The sequence below is a fragment of the Sturnira hondurensis genome, unplaced genomic scaffold (assembly GCF_014824575.4).
Source record: "Sturnira hondurensis isolate 20B ecotype Veracruz unplaced genomic scaffold, ASM1482457v3 Scaffold0006413, whole genome shotgun sequence".
Lineage (NCBI taxonomy): Eukaryota > Metazoa > Chordata > Mammalia > Chiroptera > Phyllostomidae > Sturnira > Sturnira hondurensis.
Window position 1 is genome coordinate 11,063,578 of NW_028079044.1, and position 14,980 is coordinate 11,078,557.

The window sequence follows — 14,980 nt, forward strand, 5'->3', positions numbered from 1 at the left end:
TGTAAGAAAAATTGTAAACAGAGCCCTGATTATTTTTGTCCTTTTCCAATTTAATTGTAACTTTAATCCTGGAAATGTAATTTTAACCCCCTCCCACTACAGTGTAGAAAAGTGTTAAGGAGAAAGTTTGTAATGTTTGAACAGTTAAGACTCTACATTACACCTTTGATTTTAATTTATATCATTATGAATTTACAGACAATCTACTATAGGTCCCCTTAAATTTTAAAGTAATGGGGTATACCTGCATTATCATACCCACAGTATGAAGCAGGATCCCTAATTGAACACATTTCTTATTTCCCGCTACATAAAATAAAGACTACTTTCACATTTGTTTGATGTGGACTTTGCTGCCAGGTAATTTATGAAGATTTCCAATTTTCAGACCTTTCTGAACTTTGGAATTACAGATAAGAGTTCATGAAACTGTGTATACAAACTGGAACACTGGACTCAAATTTTAAAGAAGAGATTTGCTGACAAATTTAACTGCGAGAATTAGTAAGAAATACAGCCAACTTGAAGACAACAAAATGCTATTTGACTGTAAAAACTCTCAATACCATAATCTTCATGAGCTTATGTATTAAATTCACTGTTTTATACATTTACTCCCTTTTAGTGGTACTTGAAAGTAACTTTCTATTAATTGTGTTATGTAAACTAGCCAATTCCTTTAATGTCCCATATAAAAACAAACTTTAAAAAAATCCATACACCAAAAAACAAACTCATGAAAAATTTCCAAGCTGTGAGAAAACCGTATTAGTACAATAAAGTCAACTATAATAATGGAAATGTAATGTTAAGTAGTATCAACATTATAGTGTAACATTTAAAAACACTGCTTCCCCACTGCCCTGGCTGGGTGGGCTCAAATGGTTGGAGCATCACCCCATAAACCAAAAGACCCCTGTGAGATTGATTCCTGTATGGGAGGGCAACCAATCCATGTTTCTCTCTCACAATGATGTTTCTTTCTCTCTCCCTAAAAAAAAGAAAACAATCAATAAACATATCCTTAGATGAGGATAAAAAAAATTACGAATATAGCCTTCCTGTTAAAAAAAAAAACCAAAAAACCCCTTACCTGATCATTACGTAAACGCACAATGTAATGAAAATTTATTCATATTTTTTACTCTCTCCTATATTAGGCAAAAAGGCAACATGAACTGTTGCAGACAAAACCCACCAATGAATGGTAAAAACAAATGGGCATGCTGTCAGGAACAATGGAATCATCTGCCCAGTCTTGAATTTTCTCCCCAATATACCTATCACTTTTAAAGTGAAAAACAGTAACATTGTAAACAGAAAACCAGGAGGCGCCATCATAACCAAATGATAAAGGTTAATAATAAGCAAATAATCAAACGCATTAATGTCATTACCCCCTGGTTTCAGGGACTGAAGATACATCACATGAGTGGTATTTTTGATTTAAAAATGTGAAACTAAACTACTATATACTACACAAAAGAACTAACCAGAATTCAAGTGTCAAAGTCATACAATCAGGAAATAAGAGCTGCTACAGATTAAGAGACTAAACACACAATTAAATGAATTGTAGAACTGAGAAAGGCCATTAGAGACGAAACTGGTGAAATTCAAATTAAGGTCCACAGTTAATGTATTTCTGAACCTACGTTAATTTCTGGTTTTATCGTGGTTAGGTAAGTTGTTAGGATCAGGACAAATTAGAGGTGTAAAAGTGCATTTTGTACATTCTTGGGCATTCTTTCTATAGTCTAAAATTATTTCAAACTATTAAGATGCTTTGTGACTACAAAATTAGGTCTAGTTTTTGTAAGGTGATTTTAAAAAATGAAAGAGTTAGGGGAATCAAATTTACTTTTAATTGAGTACTAAATTATACCATTTAGGGCAACCCACACAATAATCTTATGTGTCCTCAATATCTGTAAGATCTAATCAAAACTTAATTCTGGTATTGTTAACCTTTCTCTTCTTTATACATAAATTACTATAATTAAGGGCCCCACCAAAATAAAGAAAATAGTAATTCTTTAAAAAAAAATAAAAACAAAAGAGCAAGCATTCCTCTGAAACCTTTTAATCCAGGTTACACAAGTTTAAAAACGGAAACAAAAAGACAGTCTGTTCTCTGATTAAATGACTGTCATGTAATGAGAGTAAGTAGTTTTCTTCTAATTTGTCACAAGAAATAAGACTACAAAACTACTACCTCTATTTGGAATATAAAAGATTTTGAGGCTTTCCTCAGCCTCAGACAATATAAAACATGATCAAACACCCTTTCACTTTTCTGTTACCGATTAAATCACTGAATATTTTACCCTCCTTTCAGAGGCTTCTGAAATTCATCATAAATGGAGCAAAGAGTGAAAGTGGAAGGTTCTGGCAGACAAGGAAGTCTCAGTTTAATGTCATTCTACCACGATCAGTACTTCTATCCCTTCAAAAGCATGTAACCATCTACAAACAGCTTTTTGATCTACTACTACTGCCTTTTTAGTAGCTGCCCAGAATCTCCTATTGCTGGGTACCAGTGCTTATTTGATCAAGCACCATTACCTCCTTGGACAAATTCCTTCCTATCATTAACCCCAATTAAAAAAAAAAAAAGCTCAATTAAGAACAGCTTTACAGTTGTGAACTACAACTTAAAAAAAATTGCAGTGTGTCATGCATATCAAGGTAAAAACGGCAAATGCTTATAAGCAGCAGAAAAAGCTGATTCTGAGCTGTAATAGAAAATCGTCTAATATTTGACAGATACACCAACAGTCTTTTTCTTTGTGCCAAACAAATCACTGTCTGTCAGTTGCATACACGACACTTTGTAAAACAATTAAATGCATTACTTTTTAATTTATTGACTTCAGAAAAAGAAATATCACCATGTTGTCCCACTTATTTTTGCATTCACTGGTTGCTTCTTATATGTGCCCTGATGAGGGATTGACCCGTAAGCGCCTGAGGTATCTGAATGACGCTCTAAACAATTGAACTACCTGGCCAGGGCTAAAACCAGTTCACAAAACAAGGTACTCCCCTTTAAAGACTTCATATTTGACTTACACATTGCCTCCTTAAACTACCAAAAGAACAACAAATTTAAAAACAAAAACCGTAACTGCCAGAAAATTGAATTGTATGAAAGTCCAATAACCAAGGAGTTAAAGAAGGAACATTGATTCAGACCAGTAGGAGGGGCAGAGATGGGCAGCCTGGATGGACAGGGCCAGGAAAGCTAGGTAGAGGCTGGCGGACCAAGTATTCCCCACATTTGTCTGCAGATAAACCAGAAGGAACAACTGGGGAGCAAGACAAACTCCACAACCCAGGGTTGCAGCACCAGAAATAGAGCCTCAAAACTTCGACTTCGGACTGGATAATCCTGTGCGTGTCGATGCAAAGGGGGAACCTCTCAGCCTCACAGGAGTTCACTGGAGAGACCCACAGTGTCCTAGAATGTACACAAACCTGCCCACCTGGGAATCAGCACCAGAAGGGCCCAATTTGCTTGTGGGTAGTGAAGGATGGACATGACTGAAAGCTAGCAGAGAACTGAGCAAGCAGCACTGTTCCCTCTCTGACCCCTCCCCCACAGACAGTATTACAAGGCAAAACTGTGTGGGTTGTCCCACCCCAGTGAACAACTAAGGCTCTGCCCCTTACTACCTAACAGCTGTGCCAAAACAAAGAAATATAACCCAAATGAAAGAACAAATCAAAGCTCCAAAAAATGAACTAAGTGATGAAGAGATAGCCAACCTATGAGATGCAGAGTTCCAACCAGTGATAATCAGGATGCTCAAAGAAATGGTTGAGTATGGTCACAAAATAGAGAAGAAAAAAAAAGTGAAGGCTACGTTAAGTGAAATAAAGGAAAATGTATAGGGAACCAATGGTGAAGGGAAGGAACCCGGGACTAAAATCAATGACTTGGAGCAGAAGGAAGAAATAAACATTCAACAAGACAAGAATGAAGAAACAAGAATTCAATAAAAATGAGGAGAGACTTAGGAACCTCTGGGACAACTTTAAACCTTCCAACACCTGAATCATAAGGGTGCCAGAAGAAGAAGAAACTGAAAGCTTATTTGAAAAAAATAATGGAGAACTTCTCCAATCTAGCAAAGAAAATAGACTTCCAGAAGTCCAGGAAGCTCAGAGAGTCCTAAAGAAGTTGGACCCAACCAAGGAGGAAAACCCCAAGGCACATCACAATTACATTACCCAAGATTAAAATGAAGGCCAGGATCTTAAAAACAGCAAGAGAAAAGGAGACAGTCACCTACAAAGGAGTTCCCATCAGACTATCAGCTGATTTCCCAATAGAAACCTTACAGGCAAGAAGGAGCTGGAATGAACTATTCACAGTCATGAAAGGCAAAGACCTGCATCTAAAATTACTCTATCCACCTGGCTGGTGTAGCTCAGTGGATTGAGTGCGGGCCTGCGAACCACACGATCGCGGTTCAATTCCCAGTCAGGACACATGCCTGGGTTGCAGGCCAGTTCCCAGTGGGGGACTCACAAGAGGCAACCATACATTGATATTTCTCTCCTTCTCTCCTTCCCTTCCCCTCTAAAGATAAATAAATAAAATCTTAAAAAAGAAAAGACTTCATGTTCAATGTAGTGGCAGTGTAGGCATAAGTTACACTTGCCTTCTATAAGGACCATAAATAATTCATTTACAGTAACAAACATTATTAATCAGAAATGATCTTTTTCCAATTATGTGCATGTGAAGTGTAAAGTGAAAAGTAGATGTTAAGAACCTCTCTATTCCAACAACTTTCCAAGATTTTCCCTAGGAACTTGGAATTTTTTTAAATCCAAGAGTGGATGCATGCATTTTTTTACAAGGGGAATCCCCCAAAACACCCAAAAATGTATTTATAAAAAATTGTATTTATTCTTACATGCTCAAAACTTCAGTCACCTTCAACGTACTCTCCTTTTGAGGCGATATATCTATTAAGACTCCCTTCACACTGCTCAAAACACTTTTGAACTCACTGGTTTTGATGCCTTTTATAGTGCTTTTGCTGTTTTTGTTTTACCTCTTCCACATAGAGAAAATGTTTCCCTTCGAGAACTTTTTTTTTAAAACTGGGGGTGGGGGAGAGAGTCCTTCAGATGGGGCACGGGGGTCATGGCTTTGGTCAAAAACTTCTGAACACTCAGCACCGTGTGGGCAGGTGTGCTTAGAAGTTACCCATTGCGAAATGGGCAAAAGCACTAAAAAAGACAAAACAAAAACAAAAACAAAACCACAAAAGGCACTTAAGTTGAACACAGCCTCTCACAATGCCAGCTGGTACACTGATACAGAAGGGTTTCTAAACACTCACCCTAGGGGGGAAACCTGTACTACAAGGGGCCCACCCTCCGGGTCTTTTTGGGTCCTGCCTCATGTAATCCAACTATTTTCTCAGTATCAAGAAAAATGTCATTGACACTCTCATTCCAAATACAAGGAGCAATGTCAAGTAGTCAATATAAAATACTAAGTGGACAGTATCAATGTCAACTAGCTGAATGGGTGAGTTTTAAATAAATTCTACCCTGATCTAGAAGCTACATATCTTTCAAGTAATTTATACAGCAATATTAATCATTTGTTCCTCAGGAACAGCTTTTAAGTATTGTATACTTATGCCCTAGCTGGTGTGGCTCAGTGGACGGAATGCCAGCCTACAAACCAAATGGTCACTAGCTCGATACCCAGCCAGGGTACATGACTGGGTTGCATGCCAGGTCCCCAGTAGGGAGTGCACAAGAGGCAACCACACATTGATGTTTCTCCCTCCCTCCCTGTCTCTAAAAATAATTTTTTTAATCCTAAAAAGAAAAACCAAAAGATTAAACATTATATACTTAATGACAGGGTAAAAATGCCTTTATGCACCTAATTTTCATTAAAAAAAGATTCACTAAACTCCTCTAAAATTGAGAACTTACCCTGACAACATATTGATTATGAAATTCCCATGGAAGCAAAAGCCTTACTTTCAAAATTTAAGTCATAAGGATTATACATTGTCACCTTTACCTAGCCAAGTGATAAGATTGCCATGAAGTTTTCATCCTAAAGCAGGATCCTACCTACTAAGAGAAAACCATATTCATAGGTAAACTATAAAATGTTAAGTGAAAATGATGCATATTATGATTACTCTTATTCACAGTAGCTAATATTCATACCACTGAAAATAGAAAACCTTAACACACTATTATTAAAATGCAACAGGGAAACTGGGTTCAATCCGGTTTCAACCATTGTGCAATACTTCATTTAAAATTTTTTTTACAAGCTACGAAAGTGTAAAATCCCAAATCTCTCCATAAAAGATGTATAAAAATGATAGGCTCTTTTCCTGTATCATAGATTACAAACATCTGTCCATTTAAGCTATACTTAAACCTATCATCAGAAAGACAGTCACTAAAATACAGGGTTAAGGTCAGCTTTAGTTCAAAGTGGTTAACATGTCATGGCAGACACTAAAATATAGGGTAGGGCAAGAGTAGGTTTATAGTTATGAGCACACAAAACAGTTTATTCTTGTTATTTATTAATTATTGCATTACTTTCCATACAAACTTTGAATCTACTTTTGACCCATCCTGTATACTACTCTTAAATAGCTGTCCACTTTCCCTTACTGTCTAAAGGAATACAGAATGTTGTTTAGTCACTCAATGCAATAGTTGTAATAGCAAAATAAGAAGCAAATATCCAAAAACAATGAAAAAGCATGGGTTCTTAAGGGCTCCCACAGGTAGGTTATAATCAGACTTATTGCCTACCAATTCTAATAATTTTAAGAGGAACAAATCTGTAAAAAGTCATCTTTCTTAAAAGGGTTATAGCCTCAGACACTGAACAAGAATTCTAAAAGATAGTGCAGGAATTAAAATTTAATTAAGTTTATAGCATCATTTATAATAGCCAAAAGGTGAAAATAGCTCAATGTTTATGAATAAAGAAAAGGGAGTGTGTGTGTGTGTGCACGTGCACACACACACACACAGAGGAATATTTGGCCTTAAAAAGGAATGAAATTGATACATGTTAAAGCATGGAAAAACCTCATAAACATGCTAAATGAAATAAGACACTAAAACAAATATGACATGATCACCCTCATGTGTGATGACTAAAATAGGCAAATTCCTAAGACAGAAGGTATAGGCCTGGCTGGTGTAGCTCAGTGATAGAGCACTGGCCTGTGAACCAGAGGATTGCAGTTCGATTCTCAGGCAGGGCACATGCTTGGGTTGCAGGCCAGTTCCCAGCAGTGACACACAATACATTGTGTGCCCCCGGCAGAGGCAACCATACATTGATATTTCTCTCCCTCTCTCCTTCCCTTCCCGTCTAGAGATAAATAAATAAAATCTTAATTAAAAAAAAGAAAGTGTAATAGTGGTTAATAATAACTGGGAAACTGGGGAGGGTGAAGAAATTCTGAAGATGTACAGTGATGGTGGATTGTGCAGTAATGTGAATGTAGTTAGCAACACTGAATTATACACTTAAAATGGCAAATACTGTCATGCATATTTTAGCAAAATGAAACAATTTTATCTTAAAGATCCAATAATTTTTCCCAGAACAAAAAATGAGCCCTGGCTGGCGTGGCTCAGTGGTTGAATGATAAGCCTGCTAATCAAAAGGCTGTGGGTTCAGATCCCCGGTCAGGGCACATGCCTGGGTTGCAGCCATGTCCCTAGTAGGGGCACATGAGAAGCAACCACACATCGATGCTGTTTTCCTCCTTCTCCCTCTTTCCCTCTCTCTAAAAAAATAAGTAAATAAAATCTTTTAAAAAATTAAAAAACACATTTATTAAAATCCACTCTGCTTTAATAGTCTTTCTGTGTTTCCTATTGCTACGTTGATAACAAGATAAGTAAATACTAGACTTTGTTAGGTTTGAAATAAACACCTCTTATGGAAGTTCCACATAATTAGAAAATTGTGGAAGAACAAAACTGTTACCTTAATGAGAAGCGGTAGAAAATTACTTTATGTCAATTATGTATGATATTCAAATGTAATAGAGTATTTTAAAATACTGCCTTGTTATTTAAGATATGAAGTAGATACTTTATATTATCCCACCATGGCATAAAACTGTCAGAAAGATATAAATAGGTATGCCTATCAAATCCGAGGCTAGACTGATAGTGCTTCAAACATTATAGTCTGCAGGAAAAAAACTAAGAAATTTTTCATTTGGGGTCAAGATGGATGCATAGGTGGAAACACTGAACCTCCTCCCACAACCAAATTTAAGGACAACAAAGATTTAGAAACAAAAACACAACCAGGACAGAAAATTGAACTGTACTGAAGTCTGACAACAATGAACCATTCTCCAGACCTGTAAGAGGGGTGGAGCCGGCGGCTGGCAGAGGGGTCCCAGCAGGAAAAGGTGCTGGTTAACGACTTGGGCACAGGAAAAAAACCAGCAAACCCAGTGGGGAGCACAAGGTGGACACACATTTGCCCACATGGGTTCTTAAGGGCTCCGACAGGTAGGTTATAATGCAGGCAAGAAGGAGCTGGAATGAATCAGACTTAATGCCTACCAATTCTAATAATTTTAAGAGGAACAAATCTGTAAAAAGTCATCTTTCTTAAAAGGGTTATAGCCTCAGACACTGAACAAGAATTCTAAAAGATAGTGCAGAAATTAAACTTTAATTAAGTTTATCGCATCATTTATAATAGCCAAAAAGTGAAAATAGCTCAGTGTTTATGAATAAAGAAAAGGGAGTGGGTGTGTGTAAAATAAAGATAAACCAGGCAAAAAAAGGGCAGCGAGACATGCGCAATCCAGGGCGCCAGTGACGAGAAATATAGCCTAAAAGCACCAACTGAAAAGGTGCCAGTTTGTGGGAAGCCGCAGAGGGTTGCAGTGCTGGGAGACCCCCAGCCTCACAGGAGAGTTTGTTGGAGAGACACACAGGGTCCTAGAGGTACACAAGCCCACCCACCCAGGAACAAGCCCTATAAGGGCCCAAAACCCAAGACAGGGCAGAACAAGCGCCGTTGTTCCCTCTGACCCTGCCCCCACATACAGCATCACAACCCAGAACCTGGGTTGCCCAGCCCTAGTGAACACCTAAGGCTCCACCCCTCATACACAACAGGTGTAACTTTACCAAAAATGGCTCAATCAGAACAACAAATCAAACCCCCAGAGCCAATACTTTTAAACAACCAAGGGATAGCCAACCTACCAGATGCATAGTTCAAAACACTGGTGATCAGGATGCTCACAGAACTGGTTGATTTTGGTCGCAACTTAGATGAAAAAACAAAGACTAACTGAAATGAAGGAAAATGCACAGGGAACCAATAGTGATGGGAAGAAAACTGGGACTCAAATCAATGGAGTGGACCAGAAGGAAGAAAAAAACACCCAAATAAAAAAGAATGAAAAAACAAGAATTCAAAACAATTAGGAGAGGCTTAGGAACCTCCAGGACACCTTGAAACATTCCAACATCCAAATTACACGAGTACCAGAAGGGGAAGAGGGAGAGCAACATGTGGAAAACTTATTTGAACAAATAATAAAGGAGAACTTCCCCAATCTGGCAAAGGAAACAGACTTCCAGGAAGTCCAGGAAGCTCAGAGAGTCCCAAAGAAGTTGGACCCAAGGAGGAACACACCAAGGCACATCAGAATTACATTAGCCAAGATTAAAATGAAGGAGAGAATCCTAGAAGCAGCAAGAGACAAGGGGACAGTAACCTACAAAGGAGTTCCCATCAGACTGTCAGCTGATTTCTCAAAAGAGACCTTAGAGGCAAGAAGGGGCTGGAAAGAAGTATTCCAAGTCATGAAATTCAAAGACCTACAGCCGAGATTGCTCTATCCAGCAAAGCTTTCATTTAGAATGGAAGGGCAGATAAAGTGCCTCTCAGATAAGGCCAAATTCAAGGAGTTCATCATCACCAAACCCTTACTATATGAAATGTTAAATGGACTTATCTAACAAACATAAAAAATATGAACAGTGAAAGGACAGCAAACTCAGTTATTAACAACCACACCTAAAACAAAAGCAAACTAAGAGGACAGCTAGATCAGGAGCGGAGCCACAGAAATGGAGATCACATGGAAGGTTAGCAACAGGGAGAAGGTACGGAGAGTAAGTAGCATAGATGGTGGGGAGAAAATAAGGGGAGGGCAAGAGTAGTGTGGGAATGTGGGGGGAGGGAGCTTGCAGGGTGGAGGAGAATGAAGGGGGGAAATGGGACAGCTGTAATGGCATAACTAATAAAATATATTAAAAAAATAAAACCTAATTGCCCCACCAAAAAAAAAAAGGAAAAAAATTTCTCATTTGACTTAGACAGTAGGGCTTAAGAACCCCCAAACTTAAATTTTCTTTTCAAAAATTACCAACAAAGGGAAAAAAACACCATCTGTGTTCAATAGAAAGTAACAGTAGCAACCTAGAATATATACACAAACATAGATCATGTGAAAGAATATTCAACATTATTAGCCATGAGGGAAATTCAAATTAAAACCAAGAAAACCCATTATATTATACGCACTGCAATGGCTAGAATTAAAAACATCACACCAAGTTTTGGGGAGGATGTAAAGCATATTCATATACTGCTTGTGGGAATGTAAAATGATACAACCATTTTAGAAAACAGATGGGATGAGCAGTTAATCGCATACCTACCATATGATCCAGCCATTCTACTCCCAGCTAATCAAGGGAGTGAGAGGTTTGGGTGGGAGATAATCACAAGACGAAGATTTTGACTATATTGCTGGTTTCATGGGCACATTCACAAGTCAAAATTTACAAATTGTACACTTTAACACACACACAGTTTATTATGCATGTCAAATTACATAGAATCTCAAACAAGCAAAAAAGAGCAAATGCAAATAATTTTCAAAAGTCAGTAACACTTAAAAGCAACATACTGAACATGTATTCTTCAATACAATGGAGAATCTTATGCATGGGAGTGACCTAATTAGTTGTTTTAAAAATATCATGCTAAGCCCTGGCTGGTGTAGCTCAGTGGATTGAGTGCGGGCCTGCAAACCACACGATTGCGGTTCGATTCCCAGTCAGGGCACATGCCTGGGTTGCAGGCCAGTTCCCAGCAGGGGATGCATGAGAAGCAGCCATACATTGATATTTCTCTCCTTCTCTCCTTCCCTTCTAAAGATAAATAAATAAAATTTTTTAAAAATCATGCTAAATCCTTTGTGGTGACTATATCATGACACACAAAAGTGGTTATGAAGAATCCCAGTTATGAAGCTATTGCAGAAAATTTTGAAAAATAACCTGAGACTAGTATATGGTTGTCTGGTGATATGAATAGAAATGGAGATATTTTTGTGGAAAGACTTCAACATACATGCTATTATTCATACTGAGTAAATAGAAGCACAGAGGACTTTATGAACACTACACCTCTTTGTATCTCAATAACCCTATGAAACAGTCAAGATTCAAAGAGGTAAAGTAAATTACATAGTTCATATAAATTAACATGTGCCTCGCTCCATAGAAGTACTATATAGCCCTGGCTAGTGGATTGAACGCAGGCCTGCAAACCAAAGGATTGCAGTTCGATTCCCAGTCAGGGCACATGCCAGGGTTACAGGCCAGTTTCCAGCAGGGGACGCACAAGAGGCAACCATACATTGATAATTTCTCTCTCTCTCCCCTTTCCTTTCTCTCTCAAGATAAATAGAATCTAAAAAAAAAGAAAGTGCTATACAAAACCTCAAGTGTTATCAGATTTGGTCTGTCAACTTTCTAAATTACAACACAGAACTGAAGAACTCAGAAATTTTGTCCAGCTACCTTTAAGTGACCAAACTTCCAAAATAGCCAATCATGATTTTATCACTCCTCTTTTCAATGTTACCAAATTCATCTCTCATAAAATGATCTATAAGCCATATATCTTAAAAGATTAAAACAGCCTTTGGCATAAAGTCTAAATAGAGATACCTTTAAGCAAGTAAGACTATTATTTTGGGGAGGAATAAAGGAGTCTTTCAGTGTCTTCCCATGCCCACTTCTTTATGATTTAAATTTCCTAAACAAGTACAAATATTATTATTTTAAAGATTTCCTCCCTCCCTTCCTCCCTTGTTTCTGGGAGAAGGGCAGGGGGGAAGAAACAGAGAAACATTAAAATTGCTCTTGCATGCCCCCAACTGGGAGCCAGCCACCCAGGTATGTGCCCTGACTGGGAATTGAACTAGTGATCTTTCAGTTTGAGGAAAGACATCCAACCCACTAAGCTATACCACTCAGGGAACAAAAATTACTCTTTAAAAAGGCAGGGGTCACCTTAACAATAAATTTGAGGTACACTCAAGATAGAGATTCAACATCATGGATAATCCTGGTATACTGTTAATTACTTTAGTGACTAGCAAACACTCCCTATCTGGAAACTACTCTACTTCACATATTACAATTTCCCCTTCAGCCCTGACATGTGGCTCAGTTAGTCAGGACACATGCCTAGGTTGCAAGTTGCAGTCCCATTCAGGGTGCAGGAGAGAGAACCATGGATGTACCTCCCTCATACTGGTTTCTCTCCCTCCCTTCCCCTCTCTAAAAAATTAAAAATAACATTCCCACTTCATATTTTTAAGCCAAAAATGTAACTCATCCATACAAATATTCACTTCAAAACTTAACCTCAAAGATATTAATTTTACAAACACATAATTTACAAGAGCAAAAACACTGGGAAATTTCATTAGGTCCTTAAAGTACAGGAATGAAGTAAATTGGGGAACATTAACTCATAATATACAATTCATTGATTGAATAATTATATACTGACACCTATGCACCAAGCAGTAAGAATGCAATGAAGACATTCTTTGATCCCTGACACAATTAAACTAACATTCTGGGGAAAAAGAGAGTGAGAAAAACAGTGTCAGCCAAGTGTGATAAATGTTATGGTGGGGGAGACTCCAAATAGGTATATTTTTTCTGGCTTAAAGCAAAAATAATAAAAACCAAAGCAATGTAGTAAATTTTGTATTACATAAATCTGAATTTACTAAAATGTTTTATGAGGTTGCATCTCCATTAAAATGTCATTTACTTAAATGACGTTTAATGTTTTAAAAAATACCCTTACTCAGCTAACTATTATCTGTATGTATTCTGTTCACTGAAATTATATTCATTTGTGATCTACTGACACAGGATATACTAAGGAAGCACTGAGCAAAAACATTTAACCCGGTCTAGATGTGTTTTGTCTCAGATTGTTCTGGCAAAGTACTTTAGACAAGAGGCCTACATTAAAAATACTATAACCCTAAAATAACATGTGAAGATTAACATAAGTTTATGCACAAGCACTTGAAATCAGATAAAACAAATTTGCTAGATTGGGAAAGAATGTACAAAACTTATTTTGGCTTGCTACTTGTGTAACTAAACCCATCCTTCCTTTAAAATGCAAGCATTGCAATCTGTGTGAATAAGTTTGTCTAAAGGGCCCAACCTAATTCTCTTCATTTAGAGTATTTAAACTCATTATATATACTAACTTAATGTTCACATAGTATTCACTTACATACATATTTTATCTTCTTACCAATAGCATTTTGATGCAAGGATATGTTTATGTAGTCTTAACACCTAACAGTGCTTTACAGGAAACAGAGAATATATGTTCCATGTAAATAAACACATATGGTAAGGAAGATAGAGTAAAAAGTGGTAGGGACAGCTTTATAGGACATGACAAAGACAAAGAAATATGCTGTATTTGGGGGATTACACTAATTCATTTCTTTTTTTAAGTATTTTATTTATTTATTTTTAGATAGAGGGGAAGGGAAGGAGAAAAAGTGGGAGAGAAACATCAATGGTGGACTCGGCCTGCAACCCAGGCATGTGCCCTGACTGGGAATGGAACCCGCGACCCTTTGCTTCACAGGCCCGTGGCTCAATCCATTGAGCTACACCAGCCAGGGCTACACTAATTCATCACTAATACCAGAGTTACTGAAGGAAAATTAACATTCAGAAATGTTAGCCTATTTTGTGAAATACAAAATCTTAAGCCTAGAGTAGCCTCCCAGGATTGACAATGTTAAAAAGGGCCTGGCTGGGTATGTCAGTTGGTTAGAGCATCATCCCAATACACCAACGTTACCAGTTCAGTTACCTACTCAGGGCATATATGAGATTAACCAGTGAGTGAATGCAAACATATGTGAAACAACAAACAGATGTTTCTCTCCACCCACCCCCCGCACTTTAAGATCAATTTTAGAGAAAGAGTTATATGTCCTGACTGGTGTAGTTCAGTGGGTTGGGCATCATCCTGCAAACTGAAAGGTCTCCAGTTCTATTCCTGGTCAGGGTACATGTCTGTGTTGCTGAATTGGTTCCTGGTTGGCGGCATGCCAGGCTAGAGGCAACCAATCTATGTTTCTTGCGCATCTATGTTTCTCTCCCTGTCTTTCTCCTCCCTTCCCTTCTCTCTCAAAAATAAATAAAACCTTAAAAAGAAAAAAGAATTACAAAGTCTAATACTGAATTTATTTTCCAATGTTTTGCAATTAAGAGCAATTACCTGAAACAAGAACATGCATCATTAAATCCACCATGCCAAGCTGCTTTTGTGTATTTAAATCTAAGGTTTACTAACATTCTCTTGGAACCAGTTTGCATGGTCTTACAAAAATGAACCTCTCAAAAACCCAAGAAGTCACAGCACGCTTTTCCCTCCATCTAAGATCTTCACTGATGAGTGCAACCATACACGGGTGATTAACTTCTGGTACTTTTAGAAAGTTGATGTCACACTTAATCTTAACAGTAATGCTGAAGGAAAATGAAGGGAGAAAAGTGATTCTAATAAATGATTTTTAAAAAATATATAGCTTGCAGAGAAACAAAGAAGTTCCTCATCAACACAGAA

General features: G+C 37.6%; 1 protein-coding gene across 2 annotated transcripts in view; it reads right to left on the reverse strand.

The window, feature by feature from the left end:
* XPO1 (exportin 1) overlaps positions 1 to 14,980 on the reverse strand; it is a 45,367-nt gene that overhangs the window by 15,883 nt on the left and 14,504 nt on the right. The gene's annotated exons all lie outside the window — the stretch shown is intronic.